This window comes from Miscanthus floridulus, chromosome 17, assembly GCF_019320115.1.
Source record: "Miscanthus floridulus cultivar M001 chromosome 17, ASM1932011v1, whole genome shotgun sequence".
In the NCBI taxonomy this organism is placed as follows: domain Eukaryota; kingdom Viridiplantae; phylum Streptophyta; class Magnoliopsida; order Poales; family Poaceae; genus Miscanthus; species Miscanthus floridulus.
The window spans coordinates 65,740,884-65,753,144 of record NC_089596.1 but is presented as its reverse complement, the minus strand read 5'-3'; positions in this window follow the sequence as shown (position 1 = coordinate 65,753,144).

Sequence of the window (12,261 nt, the reverse complement as noted above, 5' to 3'; positions counted from 1 at the left end):
TGCCTAAATGTTAAGTGTTGCATCATCATCGCATGCATGTAGAGAACGAGTTGGTGGAGATCGTGACCACCAACGATCATGAGTTCAAGGAGATCATCGAGGAGTATGAGGAGTAGATTCTTATGCAGGAGGAGGTCCCGGAGCCACCACTGACTGACTCAGCTGACACTGCGCCTGCCTAAGGCAAGCCCTGGTGCATAACTTCTATTTTATAATTCACCGTATATATATGCGTTGTGCATTTACATTACATGAATTTTATGGTAACCACATGCATAGATATACCTATCCTAGGAGTCTTACTAGTGCAGGTTCGAGTAGATGCTATGCTTAGGTCATCGGTAGCATGAGTAACCTATTGTTGCTCACCATAGAGGATTATTATTACTGTCATAATAAAAGGATAAAGGAAAAATTGAGATAGGGTAGGGACATGGTATAGGTATTGGTGGGTGTAATAGGTTGTGTCCCACGGCCAGCGATGCTTAGCTTGGTTACACTATTTTCCCTATTCATGTTGATTAAGGACCTTCTGTTGCTGTGGATGGTAGTCAGGTCACAAACTTATTATCCTGAGCACATACTTACTTATGGGAGCAGGAAGGCTTGTTACACTCTTGTCGTGGGTTTTGGCTCTTTCTAGACCGACGGATTGGAGGCGGGGAAAGGTGGAGGTCTAAGCACCATGTTGAGACCGAGTCTCAAGTGTGGGGGCTTGGAGTCCAAGTTTGGACGGGGACCTGGACCCTGTGACAAGAGTGGAATGGGTTGGTCTTGTTTGTACCTAGGGTACAAAATGGGCATGTCTTTTGGGGTACCCAGCTGGGATACATTGGTTCACGAATCATCGTTTCCATGAGACGGTACAACTTGGCTATGGTTTAGCACCGTAGTAAGAACTGGAAGATGAAAGATAATGAAATGGTTCTGATTTCTTAACCCTTGCTTGAAAGTAGAACAGGTGCTTACCTAGAATGGTTAGTTAATGAAGTAATCATGACTACAAATAAAACTTGACTATAAGGATGAACTATTAATAATGCTTGAAAACAGCAAACCCATATTGCCTATCATATCCTTGACAGTCAGGAAACTATTCCCACTAGTTGGGTAACTCTTGCGAGTACATTGTGTACTCGGGGTTTATTTTACCCCTGTTGTAGGTGCAGCTTGAGGAGTAGCTCTTGTGTGGAGGATTCTTCTGGTGGGCACAGACGGATCCTTGTATCATTTCTGCTAGATATTTATTTTCATTCCGTTGTTTAATTATCGCACTCTAAACTCTGGTATTGTAATAAATAATTTCCAAGAACTCTTGTTGTATGAAAGGGACTAAGTATTGTAAGCTCATACTCATTATTGGATTCTGGATGTAAAATGTGGATTGTTTCGAGTTCGCCCTTGGGGTGTGCTCGACGGAATTGTCTGATATAGCTCACTTTTGAGGTGCTTAGTGTCTAGTGGAAGACGAGTGCCTCCGAAAGCGTGTTATTTCGGGTGGTTCTGTGACACAAAGCCCCAAACAAAATTAGCCATTGCACATGCTGACAGATGCCACGCCACGCGCGCATTGGGAAGACGATGAAACCAAGCTTTTGCCGCAACTTTGTCTGCAAGAGAAGGAAAAGTTTAACTTCAACCAGTTTGGGTTATCTACCACCGATTGGAACAACATTTACACCTACTTCCCCCATTATGATAAGAAACAATGCAACAACAAACTGGGTGCCCTGAAAGCCGCATACCTTATATGGAAAGATGAGCTATTAGCCACTGGGCTTGGTAGGGACCCACGTACGCGGGTTGTTGCCGCTAACCTTGAGTACTGGGACAGCCAGGCCGGTACCCTGCCCGAGTGTGCGGTAAGTCCAGTAGCTGTTCCCATGAGCTATCAATTTTTTTTGCCATTGTAGTGCCTGATTCCATCCATCTTACTAACACTTGTGAATGCGTTCTTCGTAGGAAACAAGTTCGGCTAGTGGTAGACGTGGAAGACCACCTCGCTTCTTGGAAGAACTTGAAGCACTCTACGGCGACCAGAACTAGCACACGGGCTGTTTCATGTCAGCTGGTGGTATTCGTGCTGCAACGCCCCCTCCTATTGTGGAGCTACAAGATTTCAGTGGAACGTACAGCTATAACTCTGGTTCAAAGAGGGGAACCAGGGACCATGTTGTTAATAGCCCAGAGAAGAAGTCCTACAACGTGGGGGAGTACATGGCATGTTTGTCCAAAAGCATTGCTGCTAGGAGTACATCTCATGATCGAGAACGTACGCGTGAACAGGCGGAGGTCGACGAGGCAATGCAAATCCCACGGGATGATGGTGTGCTGGTTGTTCAGATATGTTCTTCGAAGCATTGGAGCTGTTCAAGAACTCTATGTCCCGTAGGGAGTTCAAGAATCTAGTGAACACAGAAGAACATAATACTTGGCTCATGTGGCACATGAATAGGAACAACAAGTAGTACTGGTGGATGCAGTGAAGTACATGCGCTTTGTTGGTATTTATTAACGCAAACAGATAGATCCACAAGCGTATGGATACCGTTGTAGCTTTCACCCGGGAGTATTCCAAGGTATCAATTTCCATGGGGAATGTGAAGTGTACTAATTAAGGATCAAGTCATCCAAGGATAAAGATATGTGTTTTTGTGGGGAGAGAGGAATTTCCTAAAGTTTCTCTAGTTGATCTAGACATCAAAGTTACTATAAGTTTACTTACTTTGGGACATCAGAACACTAGCCTCAGACTGAGATGAGAAAGGAGCTAAGAAGTTCTGACTATGGTCCTACAAACACCAACCTGAACATGGTGGACTATGTTGGCCGTTAGGGCTGTCACCACCTAGGGCTACCACAACTAACCGTAGGGATGGGTGCACTTCTAGGTAATCGCAAGACTAAGCACCATGCATATTCTATTGATTACTACCCTTGTTTTGCAAAGACTAGAGCACTTGATGCAAGCGAGAATCCAACAAATAACTTAAAGTAAATACTGAAATTAAGTAAATAGAGAACTTAGGAATAGTAATTGAAGAACCTAGAGATTACTCAAGGTTGAATCCAATCTGTAGAAGTATAGATTCGAGGAAGATCTGATAGATCCGGCTCCTCCTTAGCTCTCTCCTCTTCTCTCTCCCTATTTTCTATTTTACAACTAGATGGAAATCATCTAGAGGGACACTGCTACAAAGCGTATGAAATTATGAAGCTCTAAAGCATAGGGTATGTAGACATGTGTCTCATGGAGGGGGTCTTGGGGCGCCTTATATAGGGGGGAGCTAGAGTAGCAGCCAATGAATCGAGGTGGAGTAGAGGGCAAAGACTCTAGGTGGAGTAAGGGGCAAGGAGTCACCATGTCATCGATCCGCGTCAACTCTCCCGACCACCATTGGATAAACCGACCTAACACCACCTTAGAATCAATGGTGTAGAACATAAAAGGAGTACAAGGTGGTGGGAGGTGATGGGCCACCCCCATGGGCTAGGCGACCTCCCTAGTGGGTCGGGCAGCCTATTATTGTGCTAGGTGGGCTCATCCTTCTGGTGGTGAGGATTGGGCTCCATCTTGAGTCGTCTTTCATAGGTTTTGTGGGTTGAATCACTTGTTGTCTTTCAGCTTGCTTGTTTGGAGTGTATTATAGTGGTCCCAGGAGCTGTTTTCTAGATAAATCCTTCTACAGTCACATATTCACCAAAGCTCATGAAATTCATTAGTTTAAACCCCTATACCTATGTTTGGTGATGGAATTAAATATAAATGCAAATTATGTTGACGGTTTATAATTGGTGTTAGTGACCGTTAACACGCGTCAGGCTATCAGATGTTCAGTGTGCTGGCCACCTACGATGACATTTGAGTGTCATCTTGTATCCTTTGCATTGAGTTGTCCACTAATTTTATTGAGTTGCTGCTTGTTTGTTCAAGTTCCTGTGATGTAATGTGGCCCGTGGCCAGAACAATGTTTCCTGAACTCCTAATAAGCTGTTTGTTGTGATGTATATGTGTTTTGTGTATGGAACCCCTAAAAAGCTGTTTGTTGTGTTGTATATGGTTTTGTCATTTTGAGTGTTGAGTACCTTCCTTTGGCTGAGTAGGCTAACAACGCTTTTTTGCAGGGGTCGCTGAGGTAACCACATTTGGACGATCAGCCCTAGAAGGCTATGGAAGACTTGAGGTAGCCAAGAGGTTAGTATGAGCTACCTGCTTTGGTATTTGGTGATGGCGTACGACCTAACCGCTTTATTAATTGGTTGCGATGTACAACTTCTAATATTTACTTGGGATCGTGTCGGTGTTTCGAGTAAACACCAATGAGTAAATTTCTAATATTGCGCATCTAGCTTAGATGGTGTGCTAAGGGGACATGAGGTTTATACTGGTTTGGGCAGAATGTCCCTATATCCAGTTCGTTGCTACTGCTCATGTTACTAGCACTGAAAAGTTCATAGTAGGGGTTACAAACAGGCGAGAGAGAGATAGGTCCCAAGTCTCTAGTGGACAGAATGAATGGGTACCGAGAGCTCGGTCGCTGCTTAGCTATGTGTTTCGAGGTTCGATGCTAGTGGTTTTGATCTCATGCCCCTTAGTGGGGTGCCCTGCTTTCCCTTTTATAGGCCAAGGGAAAGCATGGGTTACAGCAGGAGAAAAGAGGAGAATGAGAGAGAGAGCGAAAGTCCTTTAGAGTCACCGGGCCTTTCTTTTCCTGTGCGCAGGTCCCGCTGACATGGCAGGTGGTGACAGGGATAGCTCCATGCCGAGTTCTAGTCCATCGATGATGCCATGGCTTGGTGTTGTTAGCGGGTCATGACGTCCCACTTTGCCCCAACGGGCGGTGCGGTGAACCAGCGTGCTTATCAGTAGCCATATAGGGAGTAGGCAGCATAGTGACCATGCATCCGTCACTATGGGTGATGTGAGTTCCCTAAAATGACATATCACAGAGACAGGTCGTGTTGAGACATGACCGCTCCCTACACGATGTTAGAAGTTTGACCTTGGGTTGTACTTTCTAGCCCATAGTGGTTGGCGGTGGCGTGAGCTTCTATTAGGAGTTGTGCCTGAGGGATCGGGCAAGGCGGAGCCAGCCTTCAGAGATCGGGTGAGGTAAAGCCAACCCTCAGACATCGGGCGAGGTGAAGCCCACCCTCGTATGTCGGGCGAGGCGGAGCCCACCCTCAGACATCGAGCAAGGCAGAGCCCACCCTCAGACATCGGGGGAGGCGGAGCCCACCCTTAGATGTTGGATGAGGTGGAGCCCATGGCCTTAGTGTCGGGCAAGGTGGAGCCCGTCCCTAGAGGTTGGGCGAGGTGGATCGCACGACCTTGGGGTTGGGCGAGGTGGATCGCATGACCTTGGGGTTGGACCCACCCCTTTCTACTTCCTTACCTTGAAGGTCCCCAGAGCGGTTGTCAAACCCATCGATGAGCCAACCTTTGAGCTCCTGGGCCTAGACAGGCCATAGAGGTGCTTTTAGATCCATATTCCTCACACTTGCGATGAGTCATGACCCATCTAGAGAGGTGAAACATCTGACGAGTACCCCATGGAGTGACATTGTGGTAGATCATGGTAGGCGCGGAGATCTAGGTGGGCGGTTGGTTTCCTTGTGCCCGTCGCCCCTATAAAAGAAAGGGTTTACCCCCTAGTTTCATACCTTTCCTTCTCGCCTTAGCATTTGCAACCACCGCCACCAATCACCTAGGCTTGCTACATCCACGTCCCCACTGCCATAGAGCTCGCATCAACCCGCCCCCATCTTCCAATGGATCTGTGGTGCCACTCTGACATCACCTTCTAGTGTATGGAGGGCCTCGTCCATCGTGGCCTTCTTCATGCGCGGAGCTCGGCCGAGGAGTGGCTGCTGCCCAGCGAGGAGGATCTATCATCACCGCCCAATGGCTACGTGGTGTCATTCATGCACTTCCATGAGCACAGGTTCGCTACCCCCACCCACATATTTCTTTAAAGGCTGCTGCATTACTACAAGATCGAGTTGCTGCACCTCAATCCCAACGGGATCCAGCACATGGTGGTGTTCATTGCCCTATGCAAGGGATTCCTAGGGATCAACCCCCAATTCAATCTTTGGAGGTACTTCTTCGCCATCACCCTCTAGAAGAAGAGGGAGAAAAGTGGTAGGCAGGAGCTGCACATGCCGATGGGCTGCACCGGCATCCAGCTCTAGAGTAATCGGGTTGGTGAGTAGCCGCCGATGCGGCTGTCAACATCCAACAAGGGGTGGCACTTGCAGTGGTTCTACCTCAAGAACAACACCGCCGCTACCATGTCGGAGTTCATCGGGCGCCTGATCGAGGAGGCCCAGAATCATGGAGGAAGTGGGGCGTCTTGGAGAAGGACAAGAAGAAGATCTAGGATCATATCACCGCCATCCACATCCTGAAGGAGAGCGGCCTGAAGCGGTCAGGTGTCATCGGGGCCTACCACGTAAGGAGGGTGACGCCGTTGATGATGTGCGTGCTCCCGCTATACGCGATGGCGCCTGAGGCGTCATTCGATGGAACAATGTTTGATGAGGGGGCACTCTCCAACTCCGAGATCGTGCAACGCATCAAGGAGGCGATGGAGCCTTCATGGGATGACATGGGTGCCCCCCTCAACTTCATTTATCCGATGTCGAGGCATCCTCCGATGCAGCCAGAGCCAGGTCACGTCATCTTCATAAGTTTCCCCTTTCCATGTCTTTTTTAGTTGATTCCCAACCTCTTGATACTAACTTTGAGGGGGACAAGACTAGTCGAGGGACCTCATCTAGGACCTCATCTTTATGGATCACCCGGCTCTATTGCCGAGGGATTCGTCTGTGAGGGCGGTGAATCATGCCGAGGGCGAACGGCTGAGGAAGGCAAAGGAGGACAAGAGGAGGAAAAGGCAGCGGAAGCTACAAGCACGGGAACAGGGAGAGGACACCGATAGCGACAACAATGATGATGATGGCGACGATGATGAGGTAGCCGATGATGTCGAGTGAGGCATCCTAGAGAACGAAGATGCACTGACAGGTAGTGGTTTGCCCTTGTAGGAATCAGGACCGTTTCCATTCCACAGAGGGGAGGGTACGTTCGGGGAGCCAGTAGAGGTGGGATGTACCATCGGCCTCCCTCAGGAGTCAACAAGGGTGGGCGGCTCTACTGCCACGCCTGATATGCCGGCGGAGGCGGGTGGCTCCTTTACCGCACCCCAAGTGTCAAGGGGAGTGAGCCCCACTACCTAGGAGCAGGGGGTGGGCTCGAAGCGGCCTCGCCCCGATGAGGCGGAACAGAGGTCGGGGGGTTCGCCCCCCAAATGTATATGCCGCTCGACAGCTTTGAGGTAAGTTATCAGTTCACCTGCTTCCTTTGTTTTGGGTGGATTTCATCATGACTTATGTTTTTATTTCTTGTAGCGTCGGGAGGCAACGTAATCATTTGGCGCTAGCGCCAAAGAAGAGCGTTGCCCTAAAAGCGAGGCGGTAGCCGTCGGCTGGTGCCGCGCCCATTTCGGGCAGGAGCGGCGCCAGTGTGACCACATCTCTAGCTAGACAAGCACTGCCCGCGGCGGTGCCCGGGCACTCAGTAGGACGGGTAGACATGGGGGCCCAAGGGGCACCTTCGAAGGTCACTGAGCAGCCAGCGATGGCGGCGATATCGCTGCCAATGATGGGGCAGATGGGGCTACCGACCGCGCTGGTGGCACCGACCATGGTGGATGTGATGTAGCCAGTCATGACCCTACCAACACAAGTGGAGGTGGTAGTGGCTATGATCGGAGGGGCACAGCCAGGCGCTATGGTGGTGATGCTTGAGGTACCAGTGTGACCCACGCCATCGGCAGCCTAGGGGACACGGCCGAGGGGTCCCTAGACGTTGTGGTGCTAGGAGAGAGGTCGGTGCCTATACCGCTAACCCCTTCCATCACCAGACGGGGCGTCCCTGTGAGAATGTCATGGTGAGAGGGCTCGACGGTGCTTAGAGCCAGCGGGGAGTCATCTCTGGCCCTAACATCGGTGCATGGTGACTCACCTGTGTGGGGCAAGCCCCTGCTCCTGTGGACAAATCCATAGGACTCAACATCAACGCCCTTCACCCTCGACGATGATGCTGAGAGCATGGAGTAGGAGAGCCTTAACGTGGGAGTCACATCCATGCTCGAAGCTCTAGACCATGCCTGGGGTGGCTTGGCCATCGTTGTCGTTCCTACTAGTCGAGTATTTGCTTAATCCTACTTCTTGCCCTTTCCTTTCTCCACATATTTGTGTATGCTGACCATCATCTTTTTTCAGTCCCTCATCGCTCGTAGCCGGGGGAAGTCATGGTTCCTTCATGAGCAAAAGGAAACCTGGGACCACCTTGTCGAGGAGGCACGACTATGCGGGGAGGTGACAGCTCAGCTTGCTGTAGCCCAGTAGAAGGTGGTTGAGTTGACTCCCCTTGCTAAGGAGGTGGGCAGTCTTCGATCACAGGTGGTCGAGGCCCATCGGCATGCTGACGAGGTCGAGAGGGCGTTCGAGGCCCTGTCGGCAAGATCGTGGTGGGATGATGAGGAAGCCGCCAAGGTTAGGAAGGAGCGGGGCAAGCTGCTCCAGAAAGATGCTGAGACCTGCCAGTGGATCCTTGACCTTCTGGCCGAGGTTGAGCAGGAAAGGGAGCTGAAGCTGGGGGTCGAGGAGAAGCTCGTGTCCCTAGAGAAGAGGGTGAGCCTAAATGCCAAGGCAGTCACCCGGCTGCACAAGGAGCAGGATGAGCTATTCCACACCGCGGAGAGACTATATTTGAACAATGGCGCGGCTCGTGAGGAGCGCGACCAGGCCCTCTAAGAGTGTGACCAGGCTGCTAAGAGCACGATGACGTGCAGCAGTAGGTCAGCTCCCTCTAGGCCGAGCTTGGAAACACGATGACCTAGAAGCTAGAGGCTGAGAGCATCTCTGTTGGGCTGGCCGTGGCGAGGAGGAATCATTAGGCGAAGAGCAACAAGCTCGGTATCCTGAGTGCCACCCTCGGAGTGGTCTGCGACAACCTTTAGGTGCTATCGAGATCTCGGCTTGAGTGCGCTAGCTCGAGAGGAATGCCCTTCTAGCTAGGGTTAATCAATCCTTCATGATTGCTCATTCTCATTACAGGGACAGACTCGACCTAGAGGTGATGAGCCATGGCTTTGCACCTGGCTATGAAGTCCATGAGCTAGAGGAGATGGAAGCGGTGGTGGCTCCTCTTCTGTAGGACCTGGCGGATAGGATAGAAGATATAGTTCTCCCCCAGAGGGGATATTTAGTCAGATAGGTCGGATGATCATTATTGTAATTAGCGGACAAGTGCCAACCCTTGTGTATCGAAAAAACAAACTCGTCATTTTATTTTGTTTGATTGAATTTGTTTTTCCTCCCTTTTTATGTGTGAAAAGGGGTTAATGCATTCTAACCCTTCTATTTGTTAAGACCACAGAGCTTGAGGTATAGGATGAAAACTCTGATCATGCTGGTGAGCAAAGATGTCGTAGCCGTCGAGGCATAGGTCTCTCATAGTCCGACCAGCCTTGCTCAGTCGTTCATTTCCGTAGACCTTGCCACTAGGTTTAACATGAGGAAGAGGTCAGGCACGGTGACTATTTTAGAAAGGGTGTATTTATACCCTTATTAGCCCCCGAGTGAGACCTGACCCCTTGCCGTTGCTGGGGTTGGTTGTCACTAAAGATCGAGGAGAGGATAGTGAAACTAGTAGGAGAAAGTGTCTCTTGTTTTCGTGCGTACCCCCTCCCTAGGATCTGAGCCATTGTTCCACGACCGTGCGCTCGGTCTCTGTAACACCCCATGTGTTTGTCACTAGTTAAGCAATGGATTTGAGCTCAAACATGACATGTTAAGTGGTGATGAAGGTGAAAGATCAAATCTACAAGAGTGAGCTCCAACTTAAACTTAAACAACACACCTTTGCTTACATGTGGACCCTTGTTAAGATTTTGCATCAGTAATGTTAAACATGCTTATTTCATGTACATTACATCAACATGCATCCATCTTGACCCGTGGAAAAATTTCATGAAGTTTGGAATCAAGAAGTCACATGAAATGATAAGTTAAAATATTTCTTGGATTACTTTATTAAGTGAATGGAATTATAGGTCATCAACCAAACCTTGCTACCTTGCCCAAATGACTCTAATTGAACTCTACAACAAAAGTCATGATTGGTTCGTGTTGAACAAAAGTCAAGAAAATGCCTCAATCGGTCTAAAACTCTAATTTAAGCTTTACCATGATGCTATTTTGACCGGTGTTGACCAATCACTTATAGTGCTTGCATGGAGTTGCACCTTAAATAAAAGTTGAAATTTAGTTTGTGTGCTACAAACTTTATTTTATGATCAAGAGCTAGTTTGGTCTCTAAGCCATCCAAACAGTACCTCAAAGATTGGAAATGCTGTAGTTTTGGCCTTCCAAAATAATTCCATGTCTGGAAGCTGGGACCGGTAATAGCCGTTGGCATTCCGCGTTCTCCAAATTTTGTTAAGCAACTCGATTTGGTCCAAAGATAAAAGTTGGAGTGTACATGATGGATAAGAGCATGTAAAAAGATGGCACTCATTTGAGTTAGTTTGGACCATCAATTTGGATTTTTGTTTGTCATAGTCAATACGTTGACACTATCACTTTGGAGCCTAATTACCCGCTGATCTAGAGCTCTAATGACTTGGCACCTTAAATAAGAAATGTAGAGCGTCAGGAAAGAAGCAAACTTCGTTTTTGGGCCATTATCAAATTTGGCCCGTAGACGTCCCAAAGATGCATTCCACGCCGACCACTCCGTCGCCCGCCAAGTGTTTGCAGAAACGCCCCAAAGGATGCCACATGGCCTATGTGTGGCAACCATGCATGAGATAGTCCCCTCCATTGCCGATGCATGCATCCATGCCCCTACCTCGCTGCGTCCTTGTCTGACTCTGCTCCATGTCCCTGCGCCCTCCAGAAGCGACATCGGGCCTCCCTCGCTCTCCAGCGCCTGCGCGTGCATGCCAGAGCACGACCGTCGCCGCGTGAACTCCCTTGCCGCCGCTGCTCCCTCTCCTATAGCCCCTCTAGCCGGTCATCGAGTATGCCTATGGCTCCGCGACCACCTTACCAAGCCCTAGGCGGAACCAAGACCTACCGTGCATTGCCGTCTGCTGTCGCCGTTGTTCAGGCCGCCTCCCTTGGCTGCCGTGTCCAAGCGGCCACAAGCTACTTCGAGCCAAACCCGGGGCTAGGCGTGGTCATGGTTGGCTGCTGCAAGGCTATGTCGCCCCTCTATGGCCGCCGACGCCCCTCTCCAGCCGGCCCCGACGTTCCCCTCTGCTCGGTTCGGTTTGAAGAAGAAGGACCACGTGCGCAAATAGAAGATTTTCCAGGGGGTTAAGTGAAGAATCCATGACTCGTGTGAATAGTGCTGAGAAGGACCATTCGCTAGCATTTAATTTGTGTTTTCTGTAGGGACCCCTATGCAAGATCTACACCCCTTTTCTCTGGTTTTTACAGATTTGAATGATCAACTTTGAAAATTCATAGTAATTAGTATAAAAAACGTAAAATAGTAAATATGGACTTTTTCGAATCCTTGTGAAATTATGTATGCAGTAGATCTATAATGTGGCATGTTTTTGTTTAAATATGTTGCTTTAAAAATAGATTTATGCAGTTAGTTTTTTAATACTAGTTGTGTCTTGTCTTTTTCATAATTGAAGTTTTTTTTGCTCAAATAAATGTGAAATTTTTTTGGAGTGCTCCTAAGGTGATGGTTGATGTCTGGTAAAAATTTTAGGAGTTTCGGTTTGATTGTTTAAGAGTTATAAAAATAACAAATGCCCTGTGTTGCTTTGCTCCTATTCTGAATAGGTCTGCATGTTTGAATTAATTGGATCAGTTAAGTTATGAATCATGACATGATAACAATACATGAGTTGCAGTACTTTTCTTAAGATTTCCAAAAAGTTTAATATCATGATTTTTTCTTAAGTAGATCTTTAGTTATAGTTGCTTAAATCTCTATGGCGGTTTATGCCCAAAAGCAGATAGGGTTTCCTTGTTGGTACTGTGGGGCCTTTTAATAGTGGAATTAGCTCTAGTTATTTATAACAAAGTTGTTTATAATTTGATAAGATTTCTAAAAAGTTTAGAACCACATTTATTGGACATGTACAACTCTATTTATAGCTGTTCAAAGTGGCATGTCAGATTCTGTCCATGTTTTGGACAGAGATGCATTCATTAGATTAATTGACCTTG